This window comes from Cervus canadensis, chromosome X (assembly GCF_019320065.1).
Source record: "Cervus canadensis isolate Bull #8, Minnesota chromosome X, ASM1932006v1, whole genome shotgun sequence".
In the NCBI taxonomy this organism is placed as follows: Eukaryota; Metazoa; Chordata; class Mammalia; order Artiodactyla; family Cervidae; genus Cervus; species Cervus canadensis.
In genome coordinates this window covers 113,403,696-113,426,332 of record NC_057419.1, presented here as the reverse complement: position 1 = coordinate 113,426,332, position 22,637 = coordinate 113,403,696, and the positions used below count along the sequence as shown (strand labels likewise).

The 22,637-nt window shown below is 41.4% G+C and overlaps 1 protein-coding gene across 3 annotated transcripts in view; it reads left to right on the top strand.

The window, feature by feature from the left end:
- The window catches only part of FHL1 (four and a half LIM domains 1), a 58,800-nt gene that overhangs the window by 20,943 nt on the left and 15,220 nt on the right, over positions 1-22,637 (top strand). For all 3 annotated transcript variants that reach the window (XM_043459653.1, XM_043459654.1, XM_043459655.1), the window contains exon 2: positions 3,063-3,133. The gene's annotated coding sequence lies outside the window, so the exon portion shown is untranslated. The remainder of the gene's footprint in view (positions 1-3,062; positions 3,134-22,637) is intronic.

The following is a 22,637-nucleotide window of genomic DNA, read 5'->3' as shown; positions in this document are numbered from 1 at the left end:
CACTCTCTCCCTGCTGTAATCATCACGATAATGATATATCTGATGTTCACTGAGTACCTTGTATGAGGGAGGCCCTGGTTAAGTGCGTTACATGCCCTGCCATCTTGCCAGTGTGCAGTCTGTCTGTGAGGTCACTTACCATTATGAGGTTCCCAGAGGTTGCACAGCTGATATGAGGCGGGGCCAGCACATGAACCCAGGCAGTCTGACTCCGGCCCCCTTGCTGTGAACAGCTGTGCCATGCTGCATTCTTCCCACAGCTGCATAAAAGGGCGTGGCACCTTTTAGAAACAGTGAGTTCCGTATGATTGGGGTGCGGGTGGTGGGAGATGAGGCTGAGCCAAGCCTTCTGTATATACACACCATGCCAAGTCGTGGGAGGTAGAAAAGAAATCAGGGATTCCTGTCCCTGTCACCCGGCGTGGGAAGAACGTTACGGAAGAGTCTGCTTACAGATACAATGAGCGTGTAAGAACATCGTCTTCGGGAGAGGCGAGGTGAGACGTAGTGTGTCGTCATCATAGGGAGGGGCTGTAGAAGAGAAAAATTATTGTCGTCTCTTAAGGGGTTGAGACTGGGAAGGGGAGCTACGAAGGCATTTCGCTCAAGAATCCTGGAAGCTCTCTAGTCGCAGGCCCCAGGGCAGGCCCTTCCTCAGTGCCTGCTAGCTCACTCAGGAAGAGCAAGCCCCACGGCTCCTGGAGGGCCTGGTCAGGGGAACATCTAACATGCTTGCCAAGGAAAATCAAGGGAGCCGGTTGGAGCTTGGTGGTTGGTCTATCCACGCGCCCTAAGAAACAAGTTCTCTGGCCTCCCCTGGCCCCACCAGGCTCCTCAGAGCCTGAGCTTGTAGAGGTGGGGAGCAGACAGAGAGAAGGCAGGGAAGGTACTGGCAGTGTTGGGATCTTAGGGAGGAAGCTATTCTGGTTGTTTAGAGAATGGGATTCCTTCAAATAGAGCCCACTACATATCGAATCTATCTCTAGGAAAAATTAGTTCCAACAAGGTGAGTAAAATGGACTAGTATCATAAGGCTAGACTGTGATGGATTCAGATTCAAAGTTTATGTTGGGTTGGATCTAAGTAGGGGTATACTTGGGGCCAACTGTCAGTGGAAGCATATGGATTTATTATCCGAGTTTGATAACATTTCACTCTCTCCCTGCTGTAATCATCACGATAATGATATATCTGATGTTCACTGAGTACCTTGTATGAGGGAGGCCCTGGTTAAGTGCATTACATGCCCTGCCATCTTGCCAGCGTGCAGTCTGTCTGTGAGGTCACTTACCATTATGAGGTTCCCAGAGGTTGCACAGCTGATATGAGGCGGGGCCAGCACATGAACCCAGGCAGTCTGACTCCGGCCCCCTTGCTGTGAACAGCTGTGCCATGCTGCATTCTTCCCACAGCTGCATAAAAGGGCGTGGCACCTTTTAGAAACAGTGAGTTCCGTATGATTGGGGTGCGGGTGGTGGGAGATGAGGCTGAGCCAAGCCTTCTGTATATACATACCATGCCAAGTCGTGGGAGGTAGAAAAGAAATCAGGGATTCCTGTCCCTGTCACCAAGAAACTTAAAGTCCTGTAAGACAAATGAGGTAGAACATGGAACCAGTGAGACTTTGTTCATATGCTAGAACAAGAAAATATTGTCTCTCCTTAAGTGTAAGTGGGAAGGGGACTAGAAGGCATTTCTTTGGAGTCAGTCAGTTTAAGCATTCACTTTTGAAAGTTAACAAATTTGCCTTTAGATCTGGGGCTTTAAATCTGGCAGACAAGACCCCTGTCCCTATCATCAGCAGACTTGTCCATACTGAATTTGAAAGAGTTGTCTTCAACAGTTGTCATTAAGGTCTCTAAATAGATGAACCCCTTAGCCTATTGAACTAACTGGATTTATTTTCCCATTCATTAACATTGAAAAGAAAATCTCTAACCACTGCTTGTTTGATGATCAGCTTGGAACAGGTTGGTTGTGGAGGGGGGGGGAGTTATGAGCCTGGTTATAATCCTTGGTTTTTGTTTGCCTTATTTCATTCAATGGATGCTTCATGAGTGCCTCCTGTGTGCCAGGTACTGTTCTAGGTGTGGGAATGGAGGAGTGAACAGAACAGGTGGGCCTGGGTTGAGCAGGGGGAACGGCCTTCTCTCAGGGAGCTCTCTTTTCCTTCAAATTCTTTCACTCATGTACATTTCACAGTTGATATAAAAGAGCCTTTGGTGTGAGTTTCAGGATTTCACATGTTGGGGAGGATACAGTGATCACACTTCATTTCTCCTTCGCCCCAGCCAGGCCTTTCTGAATAATGGGGGGCGGGTAAGGTGGTGATGTCAGCGCTGCCTGTGGGGAGGCCTGGAGGGTGTGGAGAGGGCAGCGTGTCAGAGTGTACCATTTTTGTGTCAGTGGGGAAAGCACAGGGCACACCTGTTTCCTAGTCAGGCAGAACCATCCATGCGGGGATGAGCCTGCCCACCAGCCTGCTGCCTAATCCTGTTGTTGATTGGAGATAACTTCAGCGGTCACAAAGCACCTCATCTCCATGGCAACACCTCTAAATATTCCTCTGGTGACTTGTGCTCTACATTCTGTCTGGATCTGAGCTCTCCTGTGGCAAAATATGCTAGAGATGTTAAAGGTGCGGGGGGAGACTCAACTAATAAATCTATTCTAAATGACTGAGTCATTTGTTTTGATTACCCGGGTGATTGCCAAATGTTAATTTAAAACTGAAATAGGCCATGAGCTCACTCCGCTAACAATGCTGAGTGTTTGAGCTAATACAGCTTGATAATGAGGGGGCCAGATCCATTGCCGGTGCGAATGTTATATGATAAACAGACATTTGGGGAAATATGCAGAACATCTTGGCAGGTTTCCTTAACTTTAAGAGTTGTAAATACAGAGAAGAAGGTGTTACCATGAGCCATTTCAAAGGAAGTTGACTTTTGGATCGTGAGGGGTTTGTTTTTTTTTGTTTTTTGTTTTTTTTTAAAGAAACTTCTAGCTTTTCTCCTGAAAAGGTAACTTAACCTCTTGCTTCTCATTTTTTCCTAACTTAGGCACATCAGAGGTGGTTAGCGGTGTCCCGCCCTCACTGAATACATCCCGTTCTGCGCACATCCACTGTGAGGTAAGTTTTCCCAACTGCCACACATTATTACACCAGTCTCCACCTTCTGGTGTGTGGCGTTCGGGTCAACACTGTCCAGAGATCTTATCTGTGTGGTAGATTTTAAGCGTGTTTGTTTTAATTGAGCTGACCAATGTCACTGCTTACCCTAGATACGAGGTCTCTGGGGATTCCCTTTTCAAGGGTGAAAACATCTCATTTGCTTTTAATTTGGGGGCATGAGAAGTGAATGTGCCAAGCACAGCAGAGTGGCTAGAAGGTCGGCCCGAGGCTACAGATCTGCCTCTGGCACCCTGTTGACGGTAGGGAACAGGAAAGCTGCGTGGAGCAGCTCCTGGGCCGCCCAGTCAGCTGTCAGGACTCTTCAGGCCTGGGGTGAGCTGAGCCGAGGTGTAGGGCAGCTGCTCGCAGTCTGCCAATTTGGAGCATTTCCGTGGGGTCACCTTAATGTGGGTTGGCAGATCATCTTCTGATTAGGACTAAAGTTCTGAGCGCAGCTGCATGGGTGTGAGCAGCCGGGCAAGGCCAGTCCTTCCATTTCACATACCCTGGAGAGGCATCCTGCGTCCTCCTAGTCCCAGTAGCTTTGGCAGCTTCTGGAGACTCTGTGATGATGCCAGGTTACTTTTCTGTCTTTTTTGAGAGATCAGGGATGTTCACCTTTGCAAAAACTGGAAGAAGGGACTCTGCAAGACGGTTCCTCTAGGCACAGTGTGAGGAGCCGCAGTCTTGCTGCTCTCTGGGACCCAGTCTCCTTGTGTTTAAAAGAGCGGTAGTTCTTTTATCTTTCTGGCTTACTTCACTCTGTATAATGGGCTCCAGTTTCATCCATCTCATTAGAACTGACAAAACCCACTGCAATGTTGTGAAGTAATTAGCCTCCAACTAATAAAAATAAATGAAAAAAATAAAATAAAAGAGCGGTAGTAACATTTGTTGGCACCAGACCACTCAGGATTTCTAGTTACATCCATCAAAAAGGTTGCTACATTTCTGCCTTCCCATCCACCCCACCCCATTCCACACTCTGTCCCACATGCAGTATAGGGCCTGTCATTTCAGTTAGGGTAGTAGCCTTTGTTCGGAGAAGGCGATGGCACCCCACTCCAGTACTCGTGACTGGAAAATCCCATGGACAGAGGAGCCTGGTAGGCTGTGGTCCATGGGGTTGCTAAGAGTCGGACACGACTGAACAACTTCACTTTCACTTTTCACTTTCATGCATTGGAGAAGGAAATGGCAACCCACTCCAGTGTTCTTGCCTGGAGAATCCCAGGGACGGGGGAGCCTGATGGGCTGCCGTCTATGGGGTCTCACAGAGTCGGACATGACTGAAGTGACTTAGCAGCAGCAGTAGCCTTTGTTACATCTACTTGATACAGAATTTTCCAGAGATTTTTAAATATATATATATATATATATATTCAAATATATTAAACCCTAGATAGAAAATATAAACCCTGAAGATATTAAACCCTAAAGAGTGAACAAGTAGGACAGCTTTTTAGAAATGTTTAATCTGAATGTGATCAATTTCATCAGTTACAGTGGTAGTTAGAGATCCTTCCCAGTTTCTCTCAGCTGCCAGCCATGATCAACTCTTCCATCTTCAGGTTTAAGTCCTGGCATTACTGTCAACCCCAGGCTTTATCCAGAAGGGTTGTTTTCAAACTTTTTTTTTAAATGATAAAAGCCTGTCCTCAAATAAAGCTTTAGGTCTAACCACAGTAGAGAACACCAAACCAGAACTGCCTTGGCTCAAGTAGGAGGCTGCAACTCTTCTCCAAGGAGCCCTAGGGCAGTTGAAAAGCTCTGTTTAAGGAGCCAAGGTTTTTGCTCTGTGCCCTTTCCACAGAAACAAACACTAGATTGTTTAAGGACATACACAGAAAAGCTAAAAACATCCTCCCATCAACTGAGTTGGAAATGCTGGCCAGGTGAAACTTGGGCAGTCACATACATTGTTTGCCCTTACTAATTCCACTGTAGTTTGAAGCCTTGACAAACTTTGTCAGTAAGAAAACTTCAGTAGAAACTTAAGTGTACAAGACTGTATTCTTAAAATGGAACGTTTTAGTTGAAGTCCTTTGAAGGCATATTTGAAGTGGTTTTCTGATATTAACAATTCCCCCAATGACATCTTTGACTAAAACTTAACATCTTTGGGTTTTTGAGAGCAGTGAGATTCTCAAGTGAGTTAATGAAATAGAATTCATTAAGTTTGCTTCACTGTGACAGAAATCGATGGCATTGATTTTAAAGTAACAGCTCAACAGTCATGATGCCGTGGTGTCTTGTGATCTGTTTTCCTTTCTTTTATTCATTCGTTCAGCCTTTCTATGGACTAGGTCAGGAATATAAGAGTGAGCAAAACAAAAAGAATGGTACATTTTGGTTTAATAGTCTTCAGGGGTAGGACATCCCTAGATTATTTTCACTTCTGCAGATGAGGAAGCGGAAGCTTGCTTTTCCTTTTTAAAATAAATTTGCCCAGTATTGAGTAGAACAGTATGGGTTCAGGGGTGCAAACCAAAGTCCCTATCTCCAGTTTGCTCCTCGAGCCTGTGAATTATGCCACCTCCATATGAGCATGTGCAGCTGTGTCTGGGACCCAAATGCCCCCAAAATGAAAACAAATGTAACTGTGTATTTCACACTCTTGTTTTTAAAAGTTTATTTGGAAAAATTGGACAGTTAAGGAAAATGGACTTTGCAATTTCCACATGAGGATATATTTTGGGTTTCTTTAATGATAATGTATCCTGTTTTATGTTTAGCACAGCATTTTTCACAGGTAAGCTTTATAATTCAAGAACTTGAAATTGTTCCCTTTGGCTGCCCAATAGGTATGGAATTACGTGGAACAAAAACTTGAATACAACATAATTCTTCATGCATACTTGAGCTGGGTATTCTATGTATTAGTTTTTGTAGTAGAGATAATATTGTCAATTAAGGAAACATTCATTTCACTTCTAGGAAATATTTGTATCATTGACATATGGTCACTTTCATTATCAATTTGGCAGTTTTTAATATTCACAAAACAAAATTTTTAAGAGTAGTAGTCATGGTGATTTGATTCGTACCATGTATATTCATGTGACCGCTCTTCTTGGTGCACTAGTAGTAAGCAGGAAAAGCAGCCCAGATGGGTCACACAGGCTTAAAGACTTTGGAAATCTTCTGTCTAGAGCCAAGGTCTCAAGCTGGTGGGCTGGATCTGGCACACAGAGGTGTTTTTTAAAATTTTCAGTGAATTGCCAATCATTTAGAAATTGAGAGATTTCACATTTTTTTTTAAAAAAATCCAGATTTTCATCTTCTCTTGAAATATCAGAAGATCTGGCAGCATCGAGCCTGCATTCCTGTTGAGCAATGCTAGGCTGGAGCCAAATAGCTGCTGTATCTTTAGATAGAACATGAGCTCTGAAACTTGCCACAGTGTCCACCACTCTGTTATCTCCTTGACACTAAGGACAAGGGTCGGGTGCCGTTATCTGAATGTCTTACTCTTTTGTAAGGCCTGCTTGGCTCTTACATACATGTGACTCTTCAACCCCAGGTCTATTACGCTATTGCGACTACAAAGTTAGAACCATCCTTCCTCTCAAAATAGCAGTGTGTGGATTTTCAAGTGCATACTAAGTGATGCTCATTTGAAGGGAATACCTTAAAAGGGTTGAGGGTAAACATCTGATAGGAGGGATATCTTCTGATGGGACCTGATTCAGAGCAGGAGCATCAGTACCATGCCTTTGTTTCAGCATGTAAACTTTTAGTTGTGGATCTCGCTCTGTGACTGGGGATCGAACCCAGGCCCCCTGCACTGGGCAGGTGAAGTCCTAGCCACTGGACCACAAGGAAACCCCAGCTTTTATTTTATATCTTGTTTTCTTAAATTAAGTGCTTCTGTTGAAAGAGCGAGATATGTTAAAGGTCACAAATCATGAAGTAGGAATTGAAGCTTTGAATTTTATAATTACAGAAGGATATATTTATGAGACTCTTATAGAAACTTATAAAGAAGACCACAGAAAATAGTGTAATTATCAAATCCCTGGGAATATGATAACCTTGTAAACTATACAATGATCAAACTCTGGGGACTGCCCTGGTGGTCCAGTGGTTGGGACTCCATGCTTACACTGCGGTGGCCCCAGGTTCAATCCCTGGTTGGGGAATTAAGATCCTGCAAACTGTGCCACATGGCCACAAAAAAAAATTTTGAAGGATCTCAGAAAGGAAGAGATCAATGGAATCAAATATATAAAAATGGACTGACAGAGTAGATCTTAAGTATTCTCACCACACAGAGATGGAGTGGTAACTGTGAGGTGGTGGCTATATTAACTTGATAGCAATAGTCTTTTCACAGGGTATTCATGTCAAACCATCACATTGTGTTATATACCTTAAATATGTATAGTTTTTGTAATTATGCTTCAGTAGAGCTGGGGCAAAATATTGAAAAGGAAAACAGGCCAGGAAATGTTTGTAGTGAATATGACAGGATAATTGGTTTCCGTATTGTGCATGGAGTTCATAGAGATTGTAAGGCCTGGCATATCGGAGAGGCTCCATCTCTGTTGGCTAAATGAATTCTCCAGTAGGGAGATGGGTAAAAGACATTCACGTTCTATCGCAAAGTAAATGAACACATGGAAAAATGTTCAGCATCACGGATGAGCATATTCAGATAGCAATGAGGTACATTTCTCATCTGTTAAGTCAACAAAAACAAAAAGAAAACCTGATGCTAATACAGTTACCTTGGAAGCAGTAAACACTTACTCATTGCTGGTAACATTGTAAGTTGGTAAAAAGCTTTTTTGGAACATTATTTGGCAATATATGGCAAAAGTCACAAAGATTGGTACCCCTTGATCCAGTAATCCTATCTGGGGGAAATGTGTCCTAAGAAACAAGCTGTTCTAAGAAAAGAAAAAAGCTGTATGTTATGGATATTCATTACAGTGTTGTTTATAAGGACAAAAATTAGAATTTAAACATCCAACATTAGAGAAATGGTTCATTTATTCAACTAATAGTTTTAGATAAATAATTATGATACTTCTATGTAGTAGAATTCCATGTATCTGTTCAAAATCAAAATTTAGACACTTGCAAAGCAGTATGAAAGAATTTGTATAATACCACCTGATTTTTAAAAGTAGGATGCAAAATGGTATATGTGCTGTGGTTATAACCTTGTCAAGTGACATGTACATACGGAGAAGAACTAGAAGGCATGTGAACAAATGTAAGTAGCACTCTGTTTGAGGTTTTATTTGTGTTGTTACCCTGTTTGTACACGTTAGACGTTGAGAGTCTTCAGCTTTTACCTCTTAAGTCAACGCCACATCACAAGCAGTGATGTTTCCTTTGATCACACAGTAGGTGTTTAGTACATAATTGTGAAACACAGTGAAGACTCCTGCCCAGGGCCTGAATGCCAAGCTCTGATAGTCTAGTTCCTTCTTGCTTGCTTCATTCCACCATCCCCAACCTCCCCCTTTTCTTCCTGTGGTCTCTGGCAAGGCATCTTGGTGTCCCATGTGACAAGGTGTAGCTGTCTGTCTCAGAGCTTCTCATTGGCGTGCAGCAGGGCTGGGGGTAGACCTTCACGTGTCCGGATTCTGTGTTCATTGCAGTGGAGCCTTGATGAAGGGCAGCACCTGTTTCAGCTCCTGGTTTCCATCAAAGAAGCAGCAAAACCCCACCTCAGTGTCCTGAGCTTCTCACGGCGCCCCCTCCCCTCCAGCTGTGTTCCCGTCTCCCTGCTCAGTATACTTTTCTCCTTTAATTAGGTCAGTTACTTCATGTCTGTTTTTCTTTTTTGACATGGTTTCCTCTGGCTGTAGGGCCACATATTTTCCCCATATGTCATTGCCTCTGGAGCTTCGTGTTGCAATCATTTTTCAAGGGGAACAGAGAGCACACACTGCTGAGGGGGGCTGCTCTTGACTCTTTGCCTGCCCTTTGCCGGCATGAGCATTCCTATTTCTTTTGGGCCTCGTTCTGTTTGGTTTCGTAGTCTTCATCGTCAGTTATGTTTGGACTGAAAGATACTTAAGTAAAAATAACGGTAAAGTCAGAGAGATGTCTGGCAAAGGTGCAGCACATTTGTTAAGGTTGCTGGTTTATTTATCTCCCCTGTCTCCATGGTGACTAAATCCAGGGCTGGGATTTAATGGACTTAATTTTGACCTCTTGTACATCTCTTGACTTTCCCAGCCTCTGATATAGAGAGAATTCATTTTTACCATAAGAGAGAAACTGCCTCACTTAGAGAAAAGTGTCTGAATTGGACTCTGGAAAAGTGGTATCTCCAGAGTCTTCGATTTTTCTGCTCTTCGTTCAGAGTTCATGGGGCACTTGTAGAGAAAGTGAAGTCTTTTAGATAAACATGCACATACACATACATACATAAACATGTGCAACATTACCATTGGCCCCAGGAAATACTTTTTTTCAATTAAAATATTGTTAATGTGAATTAACTTTCAGTGAGAACTTTTTAAAAGTGACTCTTTTCTAAGAATATTAAATCAATTGGGACATTGATTGGGTATTACAAATTTTTTAAAAAGTATCTCCTTTATCTATTACATCATTCTAAGTCTCAATGCATAGAAATGTTGAAACCATATTTCAAAGTTCAAATGTATTAAACTATAAAGGTTAGGTTTGACTAGGATTCCCACAGAAGAAGTCAGGTTTGGACATTGGAATTCAAATCTAGTGCTCTGTACATACCCAAATGATGTAAATGAAAACATGGATCTCTGAGTAGTTAAGGTAGGTTGAGTCAAACCATCTTGAAGTTAGTTCAAATCATTTTGTAAAACTTTTTATCCTCTTCCATATGATACTTTGAGACTTACAAGATACTTCAGTTTTAGGAAATTTAATATATCACAAATCAAGTCAGTGCCATATTTAATGCTGGTGTATAGTGTGTTAGTTTACTCATGGATAATTTGTCTATTTGCAAGTCCTTTCATCTTCTCTAGGAACAAACTCACACATGTTAATTTTCTTTAAAACCAAGCAAAGGAATTAGTAAATGATTCATGAGGACTGTACAAAGACAGACAAGAGAAGCGACTTAAGTGCCCTTACATCTTTATTCCTCAATAAAATATTAGTGTTAAAGTCTGTCATCAAGTTCAGTTCAAGTCTGATAGGAACTCGTGAATACTTAATGTTTTTATTACAATTTTTTAACATCATAAAACTCAGTGGATATGGATGTTGTTTTAAGGTTTTCTCCATCATCAACTCTTCTATTAATAGTACAGAGACTTGAGAAGCCAACAACAGATGCTAACTGGTGAAAGAAATCCATACTTGTGAGACGAATGTTGGAAACTCATTTAAGTTCTGGGGTTGAAACCTTGCTCAAGTGTCTTACAACCGTGAACTTAGAAAATTTATGACATTAAGGTCATAGTCATATACATTTTATTATGGTCAGTACAATTAGCATAGCTGAGGTCAAAGCTTTTACAGAAGTTAAAATGTCAAAGCCCAAAGCTGTTAACAGTGCTTGTGGAAGAATAGCAAGCACTTTTATCCTCATCACTGTCCACATCAACATCATGATCATCATATCATCCTTGTGTGTTGAAAGCCTACTGTGGAGAACTGTGCTTATTTCCTTGTGTCTTTAATTCTTAATGTTTTACTTTTGTTTTAATGGGTCTAAGGATGAAATCAATTTAAATTTAAAAAGGATGAAGTATATTAAATTGTGTTTAGAATGGTAGCCTCATTCTGCTGTCCTATCAGCCAGATAATTCCTTCTTTGTATAGCATGTCTCACTGAAGGATCTCCATCTGATGGGTGAACATTTAGTTTCTGTACCAGTTCTTCACCTAAGTAGGAAAGCAGTGGTCCTTAGGTAGTTTGGTGAGAATTTGTGGTCTTTCCAAGACTATGGAAACCTCTTAAGCCATGTGATATGTATGTGTTATGACCGTTTTTATACCTGCCTCTGCATGCCTGCTAAGTCGCTTCAGTCGTGTCCAACTCTTTGCGACCCTGTGGACTGTAGCCCGCCAGGCTTCTCTGTCCATGGGATTCTTTAGGCAGGAATACTGGAGTGGGTTGCCATTTCCTCCTCTAGGGGATCTTCCCAACTCAGGCATCGAACCTGCGTCTCTTATGGCTCCTGCACTGGCAGGCGGATTCTTTACCACTAGCACCACCTGGGAAGCCCATACCTGATTCAGGGGTACGAATTAATAATTTCCCTAAGATATTCCAAGTGTTTCTTTCCCACAACCAGTGGAGTTTTTCTGTGGATTCTGGTGAGGAGTTTGTGTACGTAGTACCAGTGTACGTGGCTAGAGGATTCATAATCCATAAGTGTGTTTATTCACTAAAGTAGGTTCAGATGCTCACTCAGAGCAACCTGCAGGTGTCCATATATAATATACTTCACTCTGGAACACTGCAGCATGCATATCATTATGTGGTTGCAATTTTGAAATTCTTAGACCTGCTATCGGATTTGCTAAGATTCTGACACTTACTTTGGTGGTGGCTAGGAAAAGATGTAAGTTGAATGTGAAATAAGCTCCATTTTCAGACTCGGGGGACTTTTTGTTTATTTTTAACTACCAGCAAGTGAAAAGCACTTCATATCGCTGCCCTTTATCTCCCACATTACACGGTCACATTATTTGTAGTGTTGAAACTTGTAAGGCCCGTATAGGAAATAAGAATTGAGGGTCTTGTTTATAAGTGTAAAACTGGAGAATTGGTGTTGAGGATAGTGGGGCAGGAGGTTTGAGTTAAATACTGTAAGTGATGAGGAAAGGGATTCCGAAACAGGAAGTTACCAGCATGATAGCATTATATAAAATCTTGAGAGGGTTCCGTGGCTGTTTATATTACCTAAGGATGGTAGATTTTATAAACACTAGCTACAAATAGAGGGTCCTTCTAACCTATTGGTTTTCACATATATTCCATGGAACCCTATAACTCATAGAGATGTTTCAGAGGATTCACCAACATTTGAATTAGATTTTTTAAAGTGCATCGAACTATTTTAAAGACAATAAAAAAGCAACAGACACCCTCAACTGTGTTTCATAGTAAATTTTGACATACATGAGAACACTTACTGAATGACTTTAAAATAAGTAAAGGTTATTAATGTCAGCTTAAAATAAAATTTTGAATAACACTTATCTGTCATCCATCAAAGTCAGGATAATATTTCTGTTGTGGGAATAAAGACAAAAGGTCTTCAGTGAGACCATTACACTAAAGCCATGTGTTAGGGTATCGGCCTGCAAAAGCTGAAGTTACATTTTGGTTTCCAGTTACTGTGAGCACTTATCCATCTGTTATATTTAGATTTTTTTTTCTAGTACCTTTAGGAATCTGGAAACAGATGAGTACTGCTTTCAACTTGAAACCACCATAAAAGGGGAGAGGTAGTCAAGAGGCTGGAGGCGGGTTCCAGTGTCATCCCTCGGATGGGGCCGTGTGAATGGATTAGGGAACCTTTCGAAAGGTCTCTCTCTTGGCCCATAGCTCAAAGTGCTCAGCACAAGTTTGAAAATGTGTGGGTGCAATAGTACAGTTCGTTAGGAGATTTTCAGGGCTTCTTTGATGATGCTCAAAAAGCCTTACAATGGCTCTGGCTTCTTTCTTTTGCTTGGAGGACACCGTACTCTGGTCCTTTCGTTCTGGGTTGGACCACATTCTCTGCCTGTAGGTAGTCTAAGCCAGTACCTGCCTTGTTTATCACTGAAGTTGGGTTTTTTTTAAGTGTTTGCTTATCTATTTTTATGTTCTGCTAACATTTTATTATGAAGATTTCCAAGTTGCAATGATGGTGTGAAGAACACCTGTATCCCCAGCCTCTGGAGTGTGCCGTTAGCATTTTACTCTACTTGTCTGATGACATGTCTAGTCATCCCTCTGTCTGTATCTACCAATCCAAATGACTTCGGGATGCATTTCCAAGAATATGTGGTAGATTTCACCAGTCAAGTAAGTTCATGTATTTTACATACTTTGAGTCTGGCTTTTCGAACAATATACAAATATGCCTAAAGTGGCATAGAGTCCCGTGAAAGAAGATGTCAAATAGATGCCCCACTTTTACTGGGCAAAAAAAATAGGAGCCTTGTTTTAAAAGTCGCACATTTTCTGGAATTCCGACATGGAGTTGGAAAAGAATACTGGCTTATTTTTAAATCTGGACTTTTTTGTGACTCAGACATTGCTGACCCCTGATAGAAAGCGGGGGGTGTATGCTTGTAAATTTTGTTTTCATCGTTGAGACAAGAGCCAAATAACTTCCAGTTCTTACAGAGAGGCAGGATATCATCTTTTAAAGTGTTTTAAAAAATACATCAGTGTTGATCAATCCAACAAAATCTGTTGCATTTGGAAAACAGGGAAACAATTAACTAAGGACTAAATTTGCTCTGCTAGATCCTGTCCCAAACCCTGGTGTCAAGGTGTTAAGTGCAAATTATTAAAAAATAATCTTGTTACAATTGGGAACACTGAGACTGGGATGGAGATGAGAGGTTTTCAGTGTGGCTTTTGCCCCCTTGATGTGGAAAGCACGCCCTCTGTCCTTGCAAAGCTGCATTGTTGTTCTTTTTATTCTCAATCCCCAGAATCCCATCCAAACACTCTCCCTTGACCCCAGGGTTGGCTGGGTATATTTCCTTCTGGAAGCCTTCCCTTGCAGTCCTGAGTTAGCTGACTGAAGAGCCCTTAAAAGTATTTCCAAGGAGTTGGGCCCCCTCCCTATCAGGGCTAATCCTGCAGTTTCCACTTCAGTTCCAGCTGCTGTTGCCTGGGTAGAAGCAGATCTCTTCGATGCTTCCAAGCTGTGAAACTTCCAAGAAAAATTTAATGTTTAAGAATAAAAAGTTAGGATTGGGGATGTGGGTGAAGAACTGGGTGGTTAGATATATCTTAAATGTGTCAAAAGAACATGGATTTTAAAAATTACCTATAGGGAGTTGTAAAAATTTAAGCAATGCCCTGAGACAGACACACTACTTCTTTAAAACCTATTAGAAGCCCTTAGCACCGTGAAAGGATAATGCCCTTTGGTCTTGGAAGAGACTTATTAGGTTGCAAAGGTTTTGATTCCTCTACTACTTACTTGCTCTTTGATCTAAGACTTTCATAAGCTCTGATAATAAAACGGATTTACTGTATATGGTGTAGTAGACAGGTTTAAAACTGTATCTAGTTTCTGTTATAATTCAAGTTTTTGAATGATTACTGTTAATCTGATTTAATTTTGTTTGAAAACTGTTGTTTTGTATATGAATACTTTATATTCTGTCATTCATATGTACAGAGCCACCCTGGAGTAAATGACATGTCCACAAAACAGTTTAGAAACTTCATTTCCTGACTGCAAAACAGATGTTCAAACCACATAGAAATTGATTAGACTGTGTACCTAGCAGGAAGGTGGAAAGCTTCTAGATTTATGGGGACAGGTGACAGTATGAGCTTCTATTCTTAGTTTGCCCTTGCTCCCCTCTCTTAAGGCAAGACAGTTAATCTTTCTAACATCTCAGTTTATCCATCTGTAACACCTGTACTCTCCTTTCATGAAAACAGTACCTGGTTTATATTTGATAGCATTTGAGGACTTGATATAGAAAGTGGCATCAAGGCACAATTACTCTGTAGGAATTATTCATATGTTGAATGATAATCTTGACAAATAACTAATTACTACATTTAGAAAGTTACAACTCTGGAGGGAATTGATATTTGATATTGTTGTCCTGTGTGTTCTAAGTTACCATCATAACAGTAGGAAAATAAACCCTGTTTTGGCTGTGTTACAAAGGGATTAACTCACTTCTTCAAGTGGTTACTAAATCTCCAGCCCTCTGACAACGAATAAAAAGTGCTCCTTGTTTTATTTAATTTTTCTGGGAAAAAAAGTCTTCTGACCAACCTTGGCTTAATTTTTTCTGGAGGAAAAAATTGGAGAAAAAGTGGAGAGCTTTCCATGTTGTTCTCTTTGTAAAGAATGAAGGATAAACCATGTCAGTTACTTAAAGCAACTTAAAATTACCCTCTACAAATAGGCAGAGGAGTATGCTTTTGATTTTTAGATCAAAGCAAAGAACCAAGATTATGTGGAACTTGCTTATTATATATTTGTTTCCTGCTACTTGTGCCTTTACAAAGAATCAAATATTAACTATATAGCAAGAGGATTAAATAATTAGACCCTAAGGAAAACTAGAATACCCATATGCCTATTTTCTAAATTCTGTATCCTTGGAAGTGTTGGGCTAACATGAGAGAAGGAGAATCCTTGCCAGTCCTTTTGCAGTGTTCTGCTACTAGATTTTAGTGGTGTATAAATGTGTGTGTGTGTTTACTATGAAATTTTTGTAAGTCATGTGAAAAATGAAATCCACTTGAAAAAAGACACTATCTACTTAGGTCCAAAGCCTGATTTTTATATATATTTTTCTTTTACAGATTTTTTTATACTACTTTTCAGTTCATATAGTACTTGGACACACAGGATTTAATTTGGTTCCTAAAACAGTCCTGTAGGGAAGGCAGGGAAGGTTCATGTTCCCATTTTATTGATGAGGAAGAAAAACTAAATTGGCTTGTGATCAGATAAATGGGGTTTTTGATTCCATGTCTATTGCTCATTCGTTGAGTTACAAAACAATGAAGCCAACCAAATATTCACTGTTCTGTGCATTAAATGTAAGCTTAAAACGAATTTAATTTTTATAATGTTGTCTTCATTTATTTTGACAAACATAACTTGTAATTGATTTTGCACATGCTAAAAACTTTCAAAATTAAACGTCCTTTTTCACAGTTCCTGAATTCATCTCTTCTCTGTACACTCCCTTGTCCAGTGTAGTCATTTATATAGCATATTTTAGCATTTATTTATGATCTTAAATGAGTAGATAGCTTGAAGAGAATTAAATTAGTTTGTTTTTGTGATTTTTAGTATACTCCTGGCCCTCCTCACTGACCTGCCACAACACCGTGACTGAGGATCCCTGTTTTAACATCTAACAAAAATCACTGGTAGATGTACGTTTTAACTTAAAACTATGTTTTAAATAGTTGCACATTTTAACTAGATGTACATTTTAACTAGTTGCATGTATTATGCTAATTTATAAGCATTAACCCCCTTTTCCTGAAACCCAAGGAATTAATTTTGTAAATGTTCACTGTGAGATTGGAGTGGGAGTGGGAGTGATATTTCTTTTTCTTGTTTGTCGAAGAAACAGGAACAATCTTAAGTTGGTAAGTCAGTGACAGAGCACGAATCACCTGGCTTCTGTTAGTTATGTGAACTTAGAAAAGCAAGTGCCCATTTCAGAAAAGACTGACTTTTGAGATGATAGACATCAAGTCGCTCTTCTGCTTTACAGAAGGGACACTCACAGGGTCCATTTAAAGCTCTGATGCAGAACTGGAAAATCCCTGACAGGTTTCCATAAGGAAGGTGTGTGGTGTTGCCCTCTGGGCGGGCAAGGTGAAGGTCAGCCGTGACTCAGCCGCACCGGCTCTGGCTCAGTGCTGAGCACGGGCTCCTGTGCCCGTCCGCTGGCCTAGAGGCCCTGTGCCCAGCTCAGCTGGCTCCAGTCCAGCTTCTCCCCAGCTGAGAAGCCACCTTTTGTTTTGTTCAGTAGATAAAGAAGAGAACGTGAACCTGTGAAAGGCAAATACCATATATACTTTATACCTTTTCTGCCTAAAGAGTTGATGAACACTAAAGCGCCGCCTCAATCTTGAGGGATCACATCTCGGTTGTCACCGGTGTCTCACAGTGCGACACTGCACCGCAATGAGCACATGTGTATGTTGTCAGGATAAGTGTTTGACTCAGTTTATTGTCTTGTAACTCACTGGCCAAGCATCGTGGTTTGGTGCAAAGAGCACTCAACTTGGAATCAAAAGCCACTTCCTGTCTGGGTGGCTTTATTAGCTGAGGGTAACCTTAACGTAGTTGGCATGGGATTTCCAAGTGGCATCTTCTTTGCCTGAACAAAAATAATCTGCCATTTCAGTAAGCTTTGGTGGGTGCTGCCTGATCCACTTGAGATCTCTTCAGCCTTTTCCTTTCTGTCTCTTTCCTTGTAAATAAATCACAACGCTGCTTCTTTTAGTGCAAGTTGACCCTTGGTATTAGAGAAAGGCAGTCTGATCAAACTCACCAACTTTTTTAGTTGATTCATCCCATCATTTTAAACTTTGCATATCTCTTACATCAGTGTTTGTAATAATAGACTTGAAATAACATATATCTATCTGTAACGAACTATAATTGTGGTCCATCTTCACGGTTGAATACCATATACATGTTACAACAGTCGAGGCTCTTTAAGCACTAATATGAAAACTCTAAGATATATTGAATAGGAAAGGTAAGGTGTAGAAGAGTATGTGTAGTGTATCATTGTTATGTTTTTTAAAAAGAAAAAATGTGCATGGCTGTCTATGTTTCATATGCCCGGTATCTCAGGAAACATAAGACACCAGTATCGTTCATTGGTTCCTGATGGAGAAAGGGGAATAGGTGTCTTGAACAGGCAGGGAAAAAGAATTTTCACTATATATTCTCTTCTACCTTTTTGTCTCAATATGTATTAAAAAGGAAAATAAATCCACATGCAAAAACAGTGTTCACAGCAGCATTATTCATAATAGCTAAAAAATAGAAGCAGTTCATGTCCATCAACTGGTGAAAGAATGAATAAACAGGCTGTAGGATATCCAGACAATGGGGTATTATTCAGCGATAAAAAGGAATGAAGTACTTACACATCTACAACACGCATGAGCCTTGAAAACATGCTAAGTGAAGAAAGCAGCCACAAAATTTTTGGTCACACATCGTATGATTCCATTTATATGAAAATATCCAAATAGCCAAATCCCCAGAAACAGAAAGTAGATTAGTGGTTGCCAGGGGCTGGGAAGAGAGGGAATAGGGGGTGATAAAAATGTTCTGGAATTAGATAAGGGTAATGGTTGTACCACTTTATGAGTATACTAAAACCCACTGAAGTGTACACTTTTAAAATGATTAATTTTATGCTGCATAAATAGTATCTTAGTAAATAAAATAAAAAACAACTTGGTGAAGTCATAAACGTGGAAACTTTGAGTCACTGTGAAAATATAAAACAAGAAACTTTTAAGTTTCCACCAAAGAAATCTTTCTGTTATAAAATATTTTATGCAGCATTGCTGATAACACTGAAAAACTTCATATCCTTAGCTACTTTCACTAATACCCACCAGTGATCTTTCTGTTTTCTAGTGGAACATTGTTAACCCCGATGAAGTCCTGGTTGATAGACTTTTAAGCAAAATTACTAAAGGATTTTCAGTTATATGGGATTGAGAAATGGTGGCTACAGGCATTCCCCACTCCCTGCCGCTAAGAGAGAAAGTGATGGGAGGTTTCAAAGAAGCCTCAGAATCTTTGGAGAACTCTGCCCTTCCTCTCCTCACAGCTTGCCTCAGAGCAACCCCTGCCCCTAGCCTGCCTCCCCAGTGAGCCACTGAGCCACCACTTCTTGGGTTCTCTGGGTCATGTTGAGCCACAGGGTTTGAGGAGCCCTTTCTAATAGGAGGAGCTTAGCTTTGGGGCTCTGGGGTGAGATTGGTGGACCTGACAGTGTGACCTCTCTTCCCCTAGTCACCAAGTGTTCATAGGTGCTGGGCCATTGCCATCGCAGCATCAGCCACTCCATGGATTGGTCAGAGAACAGTCTCCTGTCAGTCTTCCCCACTCCAGGTGCTTACACTTGAGCTCATCTTGGGTTGGGCACAGCAGGGTGACCACAGTCTATCCTGGCTCAGGGATGGGTTAGACAGTGCACAGTCTCAGCTCTGCCACTTCTGAGACCTTTGGCCTGAGTGTGCTCACTCAAGCGAAGTCTCCCCACAAGCAGCCTTACCTCATCTTGTAAGTGGCTTAAGAAGACCACGTCTTAAGATGCGTGTCCTTGGCATTCATTCTGAATGAACTCACATGATCCAAGACTAAGCTGTGGTTCCTGGAGTACAGGCAGCCTCTTCTTGTTCATCTTCATAAGCAAACTGAAGATAGAGGTGTGAGCCACAGGGGGCATATCTCATTAATTCACTTCATCAAAGCAAGGACTTTTTGATCATGTAGGAAGGTCTGATCATCCACTGGGCTCACTAGGCCCTTACATGTAGGAGGGACATGGGGAAGATCCTTCCCCAGCCCAAGACTGAGCAGGGGACCTAGATCTAGCGGGTCCTGTCTTTTCACTAGAGGATTGAAAGAGCAGAGTTTCAATCTCCATAGGGCTCTGTCATCTGTAAACCTCCTTGAAAATATGGGAGGGACAGTTCTCCCCCTGGACAGTCCTGCTGCCAGAGACTGATTCCTCTGAATTCCTAGGATTTTCAGAATTGCTCTTGGTGGCCTCAGTCATTCTCGGGCCCAAAATCCTTGCAGCTGGGCTCTTGGCCAAGATCCTGAGCTCTTATCTTTTTTTCCACATATCCCCTGTGAATTGAAGATACATTCCTCTTTTGCAGGAATCTGCTTCTTGGAACATCCGTATTTTTAGAGTGAAATTGAATAAATAAAAATAGGTTGTACTTGCTGTGTCCTAACCACTGTTCTAAATGTTGCCAGTATTTACTGTTTCATTTTTCATGACAGCCCTGTTAAGGTTAGGTACTCTTGTTATCCCCATTTTAAAAATGAGCAGACTCACAGAGAAGTTAACTAATACGTGCTCGGACACAACCACTAAGTGGAGGAGGCAAGAGTCAATTCTAGACATTCTGGCTCCACAGCCCATGCTCTTAGCTACTATACTGTATTCCTTTGAAACTTTAAAAAACATAACCCCATATTAAACTCAGGGCAAATTCTATGTTATTTGTCTTAGAACAATGTTATTTGCTCAAACAATCTCATATAAAATTAAGACTTGATTTTCTTTTGTGGAAACCTTCCAAAATAGTTATGGTGCGGTCTGAACCATTTCATCTGAGTCCCATTGAGTACAGTGATCGCCATCACCATTCGTTTGGGTTTTCCTGCCTCTGACAGCCTGGTCTTGTTTACATTCAGTCTGTATTCATATGCTTGTTCTCTTTGATTAACATACCACTGGAAAACTAACAAGGTTTGGGGTTTGAGGTAAACGTGATGGAGGCTTCCCGAGTGTGTGACCTGTGGTGGCTTCTGCCACTTTGGCTGTGGACTCCTTCTCAGGCCCTATTGCCTAACAAACTCTAAACTTCCTGAGTGATGCTCAGATCATGGCTGGAAGCCTGTCCTGCCCCTGTGCTCTCACACTCACTTCTGGGCACCATGACTAACTCCAGAGAACCACTCGTGTTTGCAACTTCAATCCTGAATTGTGGGGCTTCCCCATTTGGGAGTTGAAAGCACCGATGCATAATGAAGGGATGCAGTTATTCCAGTCCTTTGATGCCTGAAGACAGGTTGTATGTTACTAGCGAAGATATCACACCCTGAAGCAGGGCTCATAAGGTATTATGATCATACCTCTGGTCCCAGGTAGCAGAGTTAAGAGTAAGGAGATGGAAGCTTATTTGATTTGCTGTTCTTTCCTGTTATATATATTAATCAGCTGTCTAAATTATAGGCCAGGTTCATGGAATGTTTAGCTCTCAAGCATCTATCAGAGGCTTGAAATGTCCATAACAGGTGGGGGCTTGGTAAATGCCAGGACTTCGCATGATTGAAAGGGTGTTTTGAGTCATGGCACATGGCAACATGGAACTAAAACAGATATATCACAAGTGGCTGGTAGAAATAGACTGGAAGAGAATTTTAACACCTAAAATATGACAAAGATTTGTCCTTACGAGCTTCTCAGTTTCATGAAGTGTTCATTTTCCTCTGATCAAAATTCTGTTTGTATTCTAAATTTCCTTCTAAAACTCTTTCTGATTTTTCTCACTTCCTTTTTATTTCCTCTTTTAAGTGACACTTCAAATATATATATTTAAATCTGAGATCATCATAGTGGCTCACCTTGAAAGTCATTTCTTCACTGTTGTCCTGATGGTGTTTTCTGGTTAGAAGGCCACAGAAACATCTCTGGGGTGTGGTTAGGATAGTTCCTACATCTTGGTGAGAGTGTAGGAGCAGTATGGGAAGGGGCAGACTTTGGGGACAGGAAACATTTAAAACTGTTACTAATCATGGAGTGACATTTTAAAAAGTCAAATGGCAGAGGCCATGGCACGTGTTGAAATGCTTGATCTGTGAGTCTTTCATGGAAATTTTCTGAGCCCTGGTGAATTGTGAAATGAACAGGCCTTCACGGGAGTGAATGAACATTTTCAACGTGCTCTGCTAGTGCCAGGGTCTTCTGTTCCATGTATTTTATCTCACTTATAACAGATCTTTCCCTTTGATAGCCACCCTTTCTTGAGCGAAAGCTTCCTCTTTGGGGAGGAAAAATTCCAGGTTTGCTTTCATTTGGATCTTACCTGATATAATTGCCCCTTTTATGGTTCTTGGGGTCCCCTTGTTTTATTCTTTGACCGGTTGTGACACTTAAGCAGTGACTTTGCAAAATTTGGCTTGTCAGTAAGAAAAAGTACTCTTCTCACCCTAAAGATTGACAGGAACATGAGATGGCAGAAGTTGTCCTGGCCTTTTTCTGGCAAGAGCACATAGGACAAGAAATACTCTGGAGAGCGCAACATTGAATCACACCATGTCTCAGTGCATGACTGGGTGCCTTAATCTCGCGGTTGGAGTCGCTCGGGAAAGTTGTTGGCGGAGGGACTGGGGAGCCTGACAAAGTTAAAACTTGCAGTGTATTAATGTGTTAGTAGCAGGCATGGGGAGAAGAAGAATGGAAGAGAAAAATTAAGGTGAAAATAGTGATAGGTTCACGACTACTCCATTTCAGGTTGTTATCAGCCTGTTGTCTCTGGCTGGACTCATGGCCAAGTAACTAAACCTGAGTAAGTTTTCCGATGTCTTCAGTAAAAGAAAACTATGGTAAAGGGAGAAGGATCACCACAAGCCAAGCCATGAGTGACAAACTCCCAAGGTGTGGGCCAACTGGGTCACTGAATTCGCCATGTTTGACTCTTAGGTTGCGCCCCTTTGAACTTTGGAAGTTTGATCCTCCCAGAGTTGTTTGTGAGGTAGGGATTCTGAGGTTCGATTGCAGGGTGAGAATCCCCATGAACATGATTCCACCCGACCTTACCCTCATCCCTATTTCTCTCTCAGCTTGACATGTGGGATCCCATTAAAGGGGCTTAGTTGTGGACATCTCAGAAGAACCTTGTTATAAAGCTCCACTCTTCGCCACACTGGCTCTGCCTCCCAAGTGCCCCATCGATTCCCTGATCACCCAGAATCATGAACGACCTCAGCAGGGTGGTGCCTCTCCCCATCCAATGCACCTAAGCTATCCTTTCAAGTCCTGTGCCAGTGTCCCTTTCAGCTCTCCTCTC